The sequence below is a fragment of the Ictidomys tridecemlineatus genome, chromosome 7 (genome assembly GCF_052094955.1).
Source record: "Ictidomys tridecemlineatus isolate mIctTri1 chromosome 7, mIctTri1.hap1, whole genome shotgun sequence".
NCBI classification, from domain to species: Eukaryota; Metazoa; Chordata; class Mammalia; order Rodentia; family Sciuridae; genus Ictidomys; species Ictidomys tridecemlineatus.
In genome coordinates, this window is record NC_135483.1 from 36,775,629 (window position 1) to 36,792,471 (window position 16,843).

The 16,843-nt window shown below is 38.0% G+C and overlaps 1 protein-coding gene across 5 annotated transcripts in view; it reads left to right on the top strand.

Annotated features, from left to right (window-relative positions):
* The window catches only part of Stk3 (serine/threonine kinase 3), a 272,590-nt gene that overhangs the window by 42,104 nt on the left and 213,643 nt on the right, over positions 1-16,843 (top strand). The window lies entirely within an intron of this gene.

The window sequence follows — 16,843 nt, forward strand, 5'->3', positions numbered from 1 at the left end:
GTGGAGATCTGTTGTAATTTTGTATATTTGGTGTCCTCTTGTTTTGGTTTTCCAATTTGTTCTTCATGCTTGGGAAATTTTCTTGATATTATCTCATTGAAGGGATTGTACATTCCTTTGGTTTGAAACTCTGTGCCTTCCTCTATCCCAGTGACTTTTAGACTTGGTCTTTTGATGCTGTCCCATATTTCTTGGATGTTGTGTTCATGGTTTCTAACTTTCTTCACTGTGTGATCAACTTTATTTTCCAGATTGTATATTTTGTCTTCATTATCTGACCTTCTTTCTTCCAAGTGATCTAGTCTGTTGGTTATGCTTTCTATTGAGTTTTTTATTTGATTTATTGTATCCTTTATTTCAAGGATTTCTGACTTTTTTTTAGAGTCTCTCTCTCTCTCTTGAATTAATCTTTTGCTGTCTGTATTTGCTCTCTTATCTCATTGTTAGAGTGATCAATTTTTGCTTGTATTTGCTCATTTTTGTCATTCTTTAATTCACAGATCATTTTAATTATGAATCTTGTGAACTCCTTCTCTGACATTTCATCAACTACTCTGTCCATGGATTCTGTTATTATAGTGTCCTGGTTTTTTGGGGCACCTTCCTCCCTTGTTTTTTCATGTTGTTTATGTGTCTTCCTTTCTTGCAGTGTGGATCTGAGATATTACAGTTTCCACCCTATATTCCACCCGTGCAGATTGTCTGTACCTCACCTTGATGTTGGGCTTCCAGACCCTGCTGGTGTCCCTCAGTGAATGCTACTGCATCCTGGATCTGGGACCTGCATAAGTTGGAGGGGGTGAATGTGGGCTGCTGGGCTTGAACTCCTGCTGGTGGGAAGGGGCGGTCCTGTGTCAAAGGCTAGACTCTGGGGGTGTTTGCCCTGCAGAGGAAGGGGTTAGCCGGGCCTCCTTTGAGCCTGGATCCCGCGTGGGCTGGTGTGGGTGGATTGCCATTTAAAACTTTTTAATGGTAAGAAAAGAATACAAGGGAAAGAAAATGTGAATAGAATTTTGGTGTTATTCTATCAATTTATTGCAGAATGCCTTGTACTTGGTGGGTACTTCTCAAATTTTGTTGAATGGATAAATTATGAGACAAAAATTGATAAAAATGATTCCTGCTTTTAGATTCACTCTCAAATTTGTATTGAAAATATGAAATTGTGAGGAATCAAAAGATTATTTAAAAGATCCTAAATACTAAAAGGGAAAAACTAAAAATCAAGTAGAAAATGATAAGTATAAGCATTATGTGTTAGCTGCTAATTTCTAGCATTAATGTAGATTTTGAAATCTGAAATTTGAAAATTCCCACATAAAACACTAAAATTTTGAATACTTCGGGGGGGAAGGAAGATGGCGGCGAAGGGAGTGCATCATCCCAGTGCGCCGCGTCACTGAGTGGGAGAAAGACGAGGTGAAACGGCTGAAGGCTAGCTTGTTGGGAATTTCCAGTGAAATTGAGGTGCTCCAGAATCTAGTGGACGGATTTCCATGGCGCGAGGTTCGCCTGCGGGAGCCTGGTCGAGGGCGATTTCTCTGCGATTTCTCCGCACGGAGGGTCGCATTTCCTGATCGGGGAACGCCCCCCAGCTGGAGTCTGAGGCGCGCGCGCGGGGAAGCGGAGAGGTGCAGGAGCGGGGGTGCAGCGATGCGGATTCTGGGGGCTCCCGCCAGTGGTACAATGGCTGCGCTTAATGCTGAGTTCCGGCTTTGAGACAGAGGAGAGAAGCGGTCCAGTTCGGTTCCCGACACCGGCCGGACCACGGAGGAGGACAGCAGCCACTATCTTGGAGAAATGATGTAATCATCCCTGTTTTCTACTGATCTCAGCGCATTCAGCTATGGAACAGGTGATTTCAGGCTGGTATTTGCCTGCGTCTCCCAGACAGATCGCTCAGGCTTGGGGCTGGAGAACCTGTCGAGAATACTCTTGGGGGCTCGTTCCTGGCAAGGCGTGCACCGGGCTCTGAGTGGCCGGATTCTGGTCCCCGGGGCTGCCTTGGCTCAGGGTTGGGGAACCTTCGGAGACTGCGTGTGGAGGCCAGCTCCAATTGAAGCGTGCGCTGAGCTCGGGGCGGCTGGGTGCTGACTCCCGGAACAGTTTTGGCTCGGGGCTGGGGAGCCCGCAGGGACTGCGTCTTTGAGCCTGCGCCCAGCAGAGCGTGGACCGAGTTTGGAGAGCTTGGAGCGGCCGGGCTCTGGCTCCCGGAGCTGCTTTGGCCTGGGGCTTGGGAACCAGTGGGGGGGGTTTGGGGGGCGGGTGCTCCTTGGAGCCAGCCCCCAGCGGAGCGTGCATCGGGATCGGAGAGGCTGGGTTTTGGCTCCCAAAGCTGCTTTGGCCTAGGGCTCGGGAACCTGTGGTGACTGCTTCTCGGTCAGGGTCCTGCTGGGTGCTGTGGGGGCCGGGGGGGCAGAGTGGAGCTGCCGCCTGCGCCCAGAGCAGGCCAAGTGACCCGCCAGCGTGGTATCACGACACCCCAACTTCAGCTGGGCTGAAGAGAGTAGCCGCCCACGCCCAGAATAGGACCCGCCACCCGACGGCGCGGTAGCCAGGTAACTCCATTTAGCGGCTGTGCAGAGGGGCTGTCCAAGCCTGCAAGGTAGGCAGACCTGCGACCCACTGGCAGGACAGGCCTGGTAGCCTGCCAGCGTGGGGGACACGTAGCACCGAGGCAGTCATGTCACACTGTTTGGAGTGGAGGTGGAACAGGGCCGCCGCCCGTGTCTGGAGGGGGCTCAGCGACCAGTTGGAGAGGCAGTCAGGTACCCCCATTGGGAGTGGGGGCTGTGCAGAACTGCCGCCCGAGCCCGCAGGGTGGGCAGACCTGCGACTCACCGGCGGAACAGGTCTAGAGGCCTGCCAGCGTGGTAGCCCCGTCGCACCAGTTGGAGTGGGGATCGAGCAGAGACGCCGCCCACATCCGGATCAGGACCAACGACCCGAGGGCGTGGTAGTTATGTCACCACAATTGGAGTAGGGGCAGAGCACAGCCGCCACCCGCACTCGCGGGGGGGAGGGGGCAGACCTGCGACCGACCAGCGTCTTAGACCACCCTAATTAGAGGAGGAGCACAGCCATTACTGACCCTGCAAGGGAGACTTCCCAACTGTACAAGAGCAATATAAATAAATAGGGGGTAAATTTCAAAACACAACAGTTTCACCAAGCAGAAAGAAACGCGAGCAGTATGAAAAGACAAGGAAAGAAAGCACCACAAGCAATGCAGGTCAACTCAACTTTACAAGAGGTAATAGCCGCAACAGATGGAATGTCAGATAAAGAGTTCAGGATATACATGCTTCAGATGATCTGGAGTCTCAAGGAAGACATGAGACAGCAAAATCAGACAATGAAAGATCACATTGACAAGGAACTACATAAACAAATCCAGGAAGTAAAAGATCAATTTCACAGGGAGATAGAGGTAATAAAAAACAAACAAATAGAAATCCTAGAAATGCAGGAAGCAATAAACCAACTTAAAAACTCAATTGAGAATACTACCAGCAGAGTAGATCACTTAGAAGATAGAACATCAGACAATGAAGACAAAGTATTTCAACTTGAAAAGAACATAGACGGCTCAGCAAGTCTGCTAAGAAACCATGAGCAGAACATCCAAGAATTATGGGATAATATTAAAAGACCAAACTTAAGAGTCATTGGGATACAGGAAGGCACAGAGCTCCAAACCAAAGGAATAAACAATCTATTCAGTGAAATAATACGAGAAAACTTCCCAGACTTGAAGAATGAAACAGAATCCCAAATCCTAGAAGCCTACAGGACGCCGAATGTGCAAAATCATAAGAGATCCACACCTAGACACATTATAATGAAGTTGTCCAACATACAGAATAAGGAGAGAATTTTAAAAGCTACAAGAGAAAGGAAGCAGATTACATTTAGGGGTAAACCAATCAGGATAACAGCTGATCTCTCAACATGGACTCTGAAAGCTAGAAGATCCTGGAATAACATATTTCAAACACTGAAAGAAAATGGGTTCCAACCAAGAATCGTATATCCGGTGAAATTAAGCTTCAGGATGGAAGATGAAATTAAAACCTTCCACGATAAACAAAAGTTAAAAGAATTTGCAGCTAGAAAACCATTTCTTCAAAAAATCCTTGGCAAAACATTACAGGAAGAGGAAATGGAAAATAACATTGAAAACCAACAGTGGGAGGTAGGACAGTAAAGGGGGAAAGTAATCAAAGAGGAAAACAAATCAGGTTTAGTAACATTAATAAACAAATATGGCTGGAAGAACAAACCATATCTCAATAATAACCCTAAATATGAATGGCTTAAACTCACCAACTAGACACAGGCTAGTTGAATGGATCACAAAACAAGACCCAACAATATGCTGCCTACAGGAGACGCATCTGATAGGAAAAGATATACATAGACTGAAGGTGAAAGGTTGGGAAAAATCATACCACTCATATGGACTGCGGAAACAAGCAGGAGTGTCCATACTCATATCTAATAAAATAGATTTCAAGCCAAAGTTAATCAAAAGGGATAAAGAAGGACACTTCATACTGCTCAAGGGAACCATACACCAACAAGACATAACAATCATAAATATATATGCCCCAAATAATGGTGCAGCTATGTTCATCAAGCAAACTCTTCTCAAGTTCAAGAGTCTAATAGACCACCATACAATAATCATGGGAGACTTCAACACTCCTCTCTCACCACTGGACAGATCTTTCAAACAAAAGTTAAATAAGGAAACTATAGAACTCAATAACACAATTAACAACCTAGACTTAATTGACATATATAGACTATACCACCCAACATCAAGTAGCTACAGTTTTTTCTAAGCAGCACATGGAACCTTCTCAAAAATAGATTATACATTATGTCACAGGGCAACTCTTAGACAATATAAAGGAGTAGAGATAATACCATGCATCTTATCTGATCATAATGGAATGAAACTGAAAATCAATGATAAAAGAAGGAAGGAAAAATCATGCGTCACTTGGAGAATGAACAATAGGTTACTGAAAGATCAATGGGTTTTAGAAGACATCAAGGAGGAAATTAAAAACTTCTTAGAGTTAAATGAAAACACAGACACAACATATCAGAATCTATGGGACACTTTGAAAGCAGTTCTAAGAGGAAAATTAATTGCTTGAAGTTCATTCCTTAAAAAAAGAAAAAACCAACAAATAAATGATCTCATACTTCATCTCAAAATCCTAGAAAAAGAAGAGCAAAACAACAGCAAAAGAAGTAGAAGGCAAGAAATAATTAAAATCAGAGCTGAAATTAATGAAATCGAAACAAAAGAAACAATTAAAAAAATTGACAAAACTAAAAGTTGGTTCTTTGAAAAAATAAATAAAATCAACAGACCCTTAGCCATGCTAACTAAGAGAAGAAGAGAGAGAACCCAAATTACTAGCATACGGGATGAAAAAGGCAATATCACAACAGACACTTCAGAAATACAGAAGATAATCAGAAATTATTTTGAATCCTTATACTCCAATAAAATAGAAGATAGTGAAGGCATAGATAAATTTCTTAAGTCTTATGATCTGCCCAGATTGAGTCAGGAGGATATAGACAACCTAAACAGACCACTAACAATAGAGGAAATTGAAGAAACCATCAAAAGACTACCAACTAAGAAAAGCCCAGGACCGGATGGGTATACAGCAGAGTTTTACAAAACCTTTAAAGAGGAACTAACACCAATACTTTTCAAGCTATTTCAGGAAATAGAAAAAGAGGGAGAACTTCCAAATACATTCTACGAGGCCAACATCACCCTGATGCCCAAACCAGACAAAGACACTTCTAAGAAAGAAAACTACAGACCAATATCTCTAATGAACCTAGATGCAAAAATCCTCAATAAAATTCTGGCGAATCGGATTCAAAAACATATCAAAAAAATTATACACCACGATCAAGTAGGATTCATCCCTGGGATGCAAGGCTGCTTCAATATACGGAAATCAATAAATGTGATTCACCACATCAATAGACTTAAAAATAAGAACCATATGATCATCTCGATAGATGCAGAAAAAGCATTTGACAAAGTACAGCATCCCTTTATGTTTAAAACTCTAGAAAAATTAGGGATAACAGGATCATACCTCAACATTGTAAAAGCAATCTACGATAAGCCACAGGCCAGCATCATTCTGAATGGAGAAAAATTGAAGGCATTCCCTCTAAGATCTGGTACAAGACAGGGATGCCCTCTCTCACCACTTCTGTTCAATATAGTTCTCGAAACACTGGCCAGAGCAATTAGACAGACGAAAGAAATTAAAGGCATAGAAATAGGAAAAGAAGAACTTAAATTATCACTATTTGCAGATGACATGATTCTATACCTAGCAGACCCAAAAGGGTCTACAAAGAAACTATTAGAGCTAATAAATGAATTCAGCAAAGTGGCAGGATATAAGATCAACACGCATAAATCAAAGGCATTCCTGTATATCAGCGACAAATCCTCTGAAATGGAAATGAGGACAACTACTCCATTCACAATATCCCCCCAAAAAATAAAATACTTGGGAATCAACCTAACAAAAGAGGTGAAAGACTTATACAATGAAAACTACAGAACCCTAAAGAGAGATATTGAAGAAGACCTTAGAAGATGGAAAAATATACCCTGTTCATGGATAGGTAGAACTAACATCATCAAAATGGTGATATTACCAAAAGTCCTCTATAAATTCAATGCAGTGCCAATCAAAATCCCAACAGCATTTCTTGTAGAATTAGATAAAACAATCATGAAATTCATATGGAATAATAAAAGACCCAGAATAGCAAAAACAATGCTAAGCAGGAAGTGTGAATCAGGCGGTATAGCGATACCAGATTTCAAACTATACTACAGAGCAATAGTAACAAAAACAGCATGGTACTGGTACCAAAACAGGCGGGTGGACCAATGGTACAGAATAGAGGACACAGTAACCAATCCACAAAACTACAACTATCTTATATTTGATAAAGGGGCTAAAAGCATGCAATGGAGGAAGGATAGCATCTTCAACAAATGGTGCTGGGAAAACTGGAAATCCATTTGCATCAAAATGAATCTGAATCCCTTTCTCTTGCCATGCACAAAAGTTAATTCAACATGGATCAAGGAGCTTGATATTAAATCGGAGACACGCCATCTGATAGAAGAAAAAGTTGGCTATGATCTACATACTGTGGGGTCGGGCTCCAAATTCCTCAATAGGACACCCATAGCGCAAGAGTTAACAACTAGAATCAACAAATGGGACTTACTCAAACTGAAAAGTTTTTTCTCAGCAAAAGAAACAGTAAGAGAGATAAACAGGGAGCCTACATCCTGGGAACAAATCTTTACTCCACACACTTCAGATAGAGCCCTAATATCCAGAGTATACAAAGAACTCAAAAAATTAGACAATAAGATAACAAATAACCCAATCAATAAATGGGCCAAGGACCTGAACAGACACTTCTCAGAGGAGGACATACAATCAATCAATAAGTACATGAAAAAATGCTCACCATCTCTAGCGGTCAGAGAAATGCAAATCAAAACCACCCTAAGATACCATCTCACTCCAGTAAGATTGGCAGCCATCATGAAGTCCAACAACAAGAAGTGCTGGAGAGGATGCGGGGGAAAAGGGTACACTTGTTCATTGTTGGTGGGACTGTGAATTGGTGCAGCCAATTTGGAAAGCAGTATGGAGATTTCTTGGAAAGCTGGGAATGGAACCACCATTTGACCCAGCTATTCCCCTTCTCGGTCTATTCCCTAAAGACCTAATAAGAGCATGCTACAGGGACACTGCTACATCGATGTTCATAGCAGCACAATTCACAATAGCAACCTAGATGCCCTTCAATAGATGAATGGATTAAAAAAAATGTGGCATTTATACACAATGGAGTATTACTCTGCGTTAAAAAATGACAAAATCATAGAATTTGGAGGGAAATGGATGGCATTAGAGCAGATTATGCTAAGTGAAGCTAGCCAATCTTTAAAAACAAATGCCAAATGACTCCTTTGATATAAGGGGAGTAACCAAGGACAGGGTAGGGATGAAGAGCTTGAGAAGAAGATTAACATTAAACAGGGATGAGAGGTGGGAGGGAAAGGGAGTGAGAAGGGAAATCACATGGAAATGGAAGGTGATCCTCAGGGTTATACAAAATTACATATAAGAGGGAAGGAGGGGTAAAACAAGATAATACAAGTGGAAGAAACGATTTACAGTAGAGGGGGTAGAGAGAGAAAAGGGGAGGGGAGGGGAGAGGAGGGAGGATAGTAGAGAATAGGATAGACAGCAGAATACATCAGTCACTAGAACGGCAATATGTAAATCAATGGAAGGGCAACTGATGTGATACAGCAATCTGTATACGGGGTAAAATTGGGAGTTCATAACCCACTTGAATCAAACTGTGAAATATGATATATTAAGAACTATGTAATGTTTTGAATGACCAACAATAAAAAAAAATAAAAAAAACCCAAAAAAACCCCTAAAATTTTGGTTAGAGAAAATGTGATATGAATTTTTGGAGTTTAAATATTTTATTTATTTAGCTTTTGGACATTTAGCAGATGATCTTTCTTTCTACACTCTAAGAAGACCATAGAGAGTGTTTTGATTTTTGTTCATTTTAGTGAATATTAAATATTTCAGAATACTGTATGTATTTTGGACACAATTATTTGAGGAAGCCCACTTGCTTTATTTATTGCTGAATCTTCAATGTCTAGTCCAGTGCCTGATACAGAGTAGGCACTGAATAAATATTTGTTAAATGTATAAGTCATAGAATGTTAATTCTAGACTAAACCTGTGTAAGTTAGTTAGTTTAGTGTTTTCCAAATTGTACTCTATTCTAAAGAGGTACTTTTATGAGTCTTTACTTTAAACAGTGACAATTGAGCAGAACGAGAAATGTTGTTGTCAGTGCTCTTCTCTATTTTATATATTGGTGCTCATTCTTAAATTCTGAGCAAAGGGTTCTGGTGCTAAAGCATATATAAAAACTTTTCACAGGTACAGAAAAAGAGACTTAGAGGTTTTCCATGAATTGCTAAAGATCGTGTAGCTAGTTAATGATTGAGATGAGAACCTACATTTACTGATTTCTAGGCCAGTGCTGAAGAAAACAGTATCTATGAAACTATCCCAACAGTTCAAGGTGGTGCACTCCCCATGCATCCTAGTGGTGGAAGTAGGAGCTGGGCAGCAACACTCCTGAATACTATGTTTGGTTATTTGGGTACAAAATAAACAAAATCGATATAGTCCCTTGCTTTCTGGTACCTATACTGCAGAGAAGGAGCCTCTGCTATCTATATGAAGAGATGTTATGAATCAGGGCACACATTTATTTACTTATTTACTCATTTAACTAATATATCTGAATATCTGCTTCAAAATATTGTCCTTGTGTGCTGCTCATAGGGAATATAAGGATAAATGTCTTAGGTATCAGAGTGACTTTCAGTCAGATGAAAGAGATGGTGGGGCTGAGGTTGTGGCTCAGTGGTAGAGTTCTCGCTTAGCACACGTGAGGCCCTGAGTTCAATCCTCAGTACCACATAAAAATACATAAAATAGAGATATTGTATCCAACTAAATTAAAAAATAAATATTAAAAAAAGAGACTGGTGAATGAGCAGGCTGTTTCAGTGTAGTCTTGTAACAGCTTTGAGGAGGTAAGTATGGGGAATTATGTACTGTTGGGAAATCAGGGAAAGCTTTCCTGGGGAGTTCATATTCATGCTGAGTCCTAAAGCATGAATTACATAGGCTGGGCAAGAAAGGAAGGTGAACTATGTGGTGGGAATAGATCATTTCCTGCTGTCTGCTCAATGTCACTGGTTTCTTTGAGTAGCTGCTCTCTTGTCTATTCTGTCTATTCATATTTATTCATGGGTAAGATTCCATTTGAGCACTGTTTCTGAGGCTCTATCCCCGCCCAAAAAAGTTTGAAAACTACCATTTGGAGGATTAGTGATGAACTTTGGCAGTTTGCATTAGCTCATGTGTATGTTTAATTCAGTTTTGGGTGGGCCAAGAAAAAAATTGCCGTGATTGAGATTTATATTGGAAGCAATTCAGTTTTTATAAGAGAATATTCACATTGTTTTTATAAGAAACACTGTATTACTCCTATTAAGTTGTAGAACATTATGCTATCAAGATCCTAGTATAGGAGGTGGGGAGGTAGCTCAGTGGTAGAGCACTTGCCTAGCATACATGAGGCCTTGGGTTCCATCCACAGCAGTGAGAATAAACAAAAAGATTGTAGTAGGATATTGGTGAACATTATATAATGAAAACAACAATTTTTTAGTATTTTCGTTTTCACATGCTCCTATCAGGAAGAATTTAAAAATAATCCTTTAGTAGTAAACACATGGTTTTTTCAATTCTGATGAAATTCAACTTAATATTTAAAAAATCACCAGCTAAGAAGTAAAAATGAGCATCTGAATTTCTTTCACTTAATAAGAATATTAACTCTTAATTATCTCCATTAGCCCATTTGGATTTGTATTTTTTAGCCAAGAAGAACAAAAATCAGCATATATCATTAATTCAGTTGTATACTTTCTAAATCAGTACATGAGTGCCATATGCTTTTAAAATTTATTTTTCTTTGTTCATTATGATTATACATAATAGTAGATTTCATTTTGCCATATTTATATATGCACATATCAAAATCAATCTCATTTCCCATTGCTTTTCCTTTCCCTCCTTCTATCTACTTGCTCTACTCATCTCCCTTCTTTGATTATCATCATTATTTTAATTAGTGCATTATAATTATATGTGTAATGTGAATTCATTGTGGTACATTCATGCATGGCCATAGTGTAATATGTTAGATTTTGTTCCCAGTATTTACCCATTTTCTCCTCTCTTTCTTCCCTCAAAATCTCAGCTCTGTTCTATTCATCTAATGTTTTAGAGTATATATACATTGTGAAATGACTAAATCTAGCTAATTAGAATATGCAACCTCTCGTATAGTTATCGTTTTTTATGGTGAGAACTCTTAACATCTGCTCTCAACCCTTTTTTAGATTATAATATTGTTAATATTGTTATTAACTGTAGTCACCATGTTGTACAGTAGATATCTTGACCTAATCTTTCTTTGCAAATAAAATTTTGTATCACTTGGGCATCATCTTTACCCTCTCTCCTAATCAACTACCCCAGGTCCTAGTAACCACACTCTAGTTCTGTGAAATCACCTTTTTTAAAATAAAGATTCTGTATATAGTAAGATCATATGGTATTTGTCTTTCTGGGCCTGGCTTACTTCAGTTAAATGATATCCCATAGGTTCATTTATGTTGTCACAAATGGCAGGACTTTGTTTTAACAGTATTCCGTTATGTATGTATGCCAAATTCTCTTTATCTATTCATCTATTGCTGTACATTGAGGTTGATTCTCTATCTTGCCTATAGAATGGTTCAATCCATATAACTAATAGCATGGGTAGTGATTTTATAAGGTACAAATAAATTGTTTTCTTCTTCTTCTTCTTTTTTTTTTTTTTTTTTTTTTTGCAGTTCTGGCTTTGAGGATTGAACTCGGGGCCTTGCATATTCTAGGCAGGTACTCTCCCACTGACTATATCCCCAGCCCTGTAAGGTATAAATGGATAAGAAGAGTTTGTAGTTTGTTTCATATTTTTTCTCACTTCCTTTTTCTTTTTGAGTTGTGATGTACAGGAAGTCTGTTAGGATAAATAGTATAGGAAACCAATAAAGGAGTGGAAAGGTTGTGATGATTAGGCATGATATGGGAAGAAAAAGAAGGTAAGATATTTCATTTCATAAATTCCTTTAGTGGTTCCTCATTGCCTGAACTGCCTTTTCTTCTTTGTTACTAAGTCTCCCCAGTTTTCTCCCTAGCATCTGCTACTAGGCCATTTGTGTTGTTCAGTGAATGCTTGTTTAATAATTTAAAAAATGATACATGAATGAATTTGAATGATTTTTGAATGCATTACATCTATGTCAGTAGAAATAGATTTGTGTTAGAATTCTCATTTGAACTCTCTGAGCCTATAATAGTATGTGTGCTACTTTCAATGGTTTTTTTTTTTTTTAAAGGACAGCTTTGAAATTTAATGAATATTCTGTGTGCAACTGAAGAGACACAGTGGCTAAAGCACAGAAGAAAATTTGTTTACTGATTCTCAGCTCCCTGTCTATATCATTACCAGTTGTATGGAATGTATCTTGAAAATATCTTTTGATTTTCTTTTCTTTGCTGTTTCTATTATACTCACTCTAATCCAATCTACCACTTTCTCTTTTAAAACAGGTTTTGCTTAGTGCAGTGGTACGTGACTGTAATCCTAGTCAGTGACTTGGGAGCCTGAGGCAGGAGGATCATAAAGTTTGAGCCCAATCTTGTCAATTTAGCAAGACCCACTTTCGAAATAAAACAATAAAAAGGGTTGATAGTGATAGAGCTCAGTGATAGAGCCTTCCTGGGTTCAGTCTCGTAGTACCCTCCCCCTCCCCAAATGTTTTATTGTTATTTAATTATGATAAGACTAACAGATTAATAGATGATTGCCATGGGAAAAAAGTTAAAAAGATATAGTAATAACAAAAACAAAGATATATTATTAGAGGCATAGATCCCAAAAAAGGAAGCAGCCATGTCACTAGGGGCAATACAGTGAAACATATCTATCTGTCATGAGACAGAGCAAGTGAAGGGAGAACATGGGCTAGAGTTTTTATTGGGGTCTCTCTGGGAAAGAGTAGGAGAGACAGGATTCAACAGTGTTCACAAAAGATTGGCTAGTTGGAATAATTTTATTGAACTCTGTGGCCTAGGTTGCTGTCCCTTGTCTTTTGGTACTTATCCCTGGGGTGATTAGGGCAGGGCAATAGTGAATCTGGTGTGAAATTATGAGAGTTGGATGTATAGGCTATAGAATGATTAGTTTTTCACACGAGGGGCATGCTCATAGTCAATTCCTTTGTTAATTCGAGGAATTAGCTAATCCTAAAGGGGGCAGTTCCTCCAGTTTCATCAATGTCTCAAGTTTCAAAGAATTAAAATATCTAACTTGCCCAGCAGCTAAAGAAATCTTAAAGGTGTAAATTAGATTATGTTATGCTTTTGCTTAAATTTCTTCAGTTTACTATTGTAGAACAAAGCTCAGCCATACCTTGGTTTTGAGACCTTTCATGATCTGGCATCTGCCTATATCTACTTTATGTCATTATGTTCTACTTTATTGTGCACTGACTTTATCTATGCATATTGATCTCCTTTCAAGTTTTCAAATGTGTTTTGTTCTTTTTTAGACATTTTGCATAGGCATGTCTTGGTCCTTACATGCTCTGATAACTTTTAGTCAACCATTATATCCTAGTTTAAATATCATTCTATGGAGGATTCAGTAAGATCCCATCTGTTAATTTTTTGATAATTTCTTTGTTAATTTATTCATTGCTTCTTTAGTTTGTACAAATGAAAAGGAAGGTATTGAAGTTAAAATGGATTGCAAGAATGCTTTCACCTAAGATGTTGTGGAACATCTTATTTTTCTGGGGAAAATAATTGCAAGATATAGTAAATGCTTTAAAATAAAAAGGATGTTGATGTAGAAAATATCAGATGATGACCAATAAGTAATACTATAGATTTTTTTGTGAAGTCTAGGGTTCAAGCATTTTCTTCTTTACCTAATCTGTGGATTTTGGAATTCACAAAATCTCAATGGATGGGAGAACATTTTATTGTTATAGCCTATCCATATCTACTTTCAAAGTTTATTCATATACTTGAGTGCTTTCCAAGTCAGGGTCTACCATTTAAAATGAATATATTGCATTCCTTTGTATAAACTGGAACAATTTTATTTGCAGAAATGGTGAATGCAAAATATAGTCATAGCCAGTTATTTTCATAGCATCTCTCCTACTGTTCTTACCATGGTTAATAAATTTTATTCATTTATGGATTGCTTTGCTAATACTGTATTTCATGCTGGTGTATACTGTGTAAGGGTCAGAATTATGTCTGGTTCACCTGTACATACCAGCTATCTGGTCTAATGCCTGGTCTAAGAACAGAGTGAATGTTGAGGGAATGGTAGAAACTATATTAAAGTTTGTGTCCTTGATATGACTGTTTAGTTCTACTTACTTATACGCTTTTTCTGGGTTAAAATTATTTTATGATATAGAGTAGTTGAAACTTGATTTATCTACCTGATTGTGTATTAATATGGGCCACAATTTTTTTTGAAGATACTTTTATCTTTTCCTAAAGTGTTCTTTTTATTTACTTCTAAGGGGAGATAGGGAGCTCTTTTTTCAGGTAACTGCCCAGGTTAGAATCCCTAATTTTCATAACAGCTTTCAGTTTTACTCTTATCATTGTTGACTACCTTGTGTTTATGGCAAGATAAAATACATATCTTTATGTGCTTTCAGTGAATACAATCTTGATTTCACTATTAACACCTTTCAAAATTCTGAATGAGAAAGATTAATATTTGAAGAGTTTTTTCCTTGAAGAATATGTTGTCTTTTCTTTTGAAGTGAAGCTGTACTCTAGATACATATCTGAGTCATCTGCAGAGGTTTGAAAGACCTACTGAGTTGAATCTCTTAGGTATGGGACCTGATTCACAAGTAGTTCTAATTTATAGTCAATAAGAACACTATTCCCTGTAATAAGTTTCTCTGTAGGCACTCATACCTTGAAGAAGAGTATGCAAAGAAAGCACACAAGATTCCTGTGCTTTGACTTTCTGTATGCTATGAGTCTATATGTTTTATTTGTGTGTAAACAAGTATTTTTGTTAAATGGTTCAAGTGAATGTTTTTAAACTCCTTTTTAAAAAATATTTATGTTTTAGTTTTAGGTGGCCACAATACCTTTATTTTATTTTTATGTGGTGCTGAGTATCAAACCCAGTGCCTCATGCATGCTAGGCGAGCGCGCTACCACTTGAGCCATATCCCCAGCCCTAAACTCCTTTTTTTTTTTTTTTTTTTTGTATTCGGGATTTAACCTGAAGCAATTCATCATTGAGTTACATTCCCAATCCTTTTTATTTTTTATATTTTGAGATAGGGTCTCACTAAGTTGCTGAAAGTCTCCCAAACTTGCTGAGGCTGACCTTGAACTTGTTATCCTCCTGCCTTAGCACCTTGCCTGGCATGAACTCATAATACATACTTTCCATTCCCAACACCTAGCACAATTGAGTATGTCTGGAAACTTTCAACATAAAACAGGGAGTAATGAGAGATATGGGTAAAGAGATAGACTTTGAAATATTAGATATGAAATGAAATAACTATGCCTTTCTGCTTTGGATAATGAAGTTAGAGTTCTTAGAGTTTTTTAAATCAGGAAAGCATATATATGATCAGTTTAGTTTTGTTTTAAAGAAAGGTAATCTTGGCAGTTGTGAGAAGTGTAGATTAGAATGGGAGAAAACTGACAGTGGGAAGCTAGTCTATGTAAGAGGTAATGAGGAACAATAGAGATATGACATGATTGAATTCTAGCCCTGTAGCCACTCTAATTCAGGCCCTTAAGCTCCAACCAACCTGAAAACCTTTGACCTTAAGACTTAGCTAAAATCATAACAGGTTCTACTGAGAAGTCTTCCCTTTATCTCTTTTGATAAGGTGTATTTGTGTATTCTTTTTAAAATATTTTTTTAGTTGTAGATGGACACAGTACCTTTATTTTATTGATTTATTTTTATGTGGTACTAACGATTGAACCCAGTGCCTCACAAGTGCAAGGCAAGTGCTCTCCCACTGATCTATGACCCCAGACCCTGTGTATTCTTTTATTATTGTAATTTTTAATTTTTTTGATTATTTGGTTCTTTTATCTTATTACTAAAAGTGATGCCTAGTTAAGTAGCTATCAGTTTTATAGTAGCTATTACCAGATAGAAGTATGTATTGAATGTTATACTCTAAACATGCCATATTTTATTTTTTCTTTCTATTTGTCTCTTTGCTCATGTTATTTCCCTTTTCTAGAATATTCTTATTTATCTTCTCTGTCTATATTTTGGAGATTTTAACTTTTGTTTTTTCTTCATAATCCTTTCAAATAGAATCCCTTCTATAAATTTCTTTCTGATTGCTCCGCCATGGTCATTTTCTCCTTAAACACTTTTTATTTTTTTCCTTATTTATATATTCTGTGATTATGGATATTCTGCCTCTTTGAGTTGGCTAACATGTTTTATGAGTTTTTTAAAAAAAATTTTTAATCTTTATTTTATTTGTTTATTTGTATGTGGTGCTGGGGATTGAACTCAGTGCTCACGAACCACTCTACCACTGAGCCACAACCCTGACCCTTACATTATGAGTTTATGTAGTACATACTTAATAAGTATTAGTGATGATGATCCCTTTCTAAGTATTTCTGAAAACAACTTAATAGTCTCTTTTGCGCTGAAAGACTTACAAATCTTAGTTCAGAAATACTTTAAATTGTCAATAATTTTAATTAACTTAAGCAAAAAAAATTTTTTCCAGAATTTTCGAAGGCCAAAATTTTTTTTAAATTTTTAATATTTATTTATTTTTTTAAATTTTCGGCAGACACATCTTTATTTGTATGTGGTGCTGAGGATCGAACCCAGGCCGCACACATGCCAGGCGAGCGCGCTACCACTTGAGCCACATCCCCAGCCCAAGCCAAAATTTTTGAAAGAAAAAAATTCAAAAGTTTGGCTTCATTAAAATATAGAGTACTTTAGAGTATTAATATTTGACTGCATTGCAAAATTCTTTAGG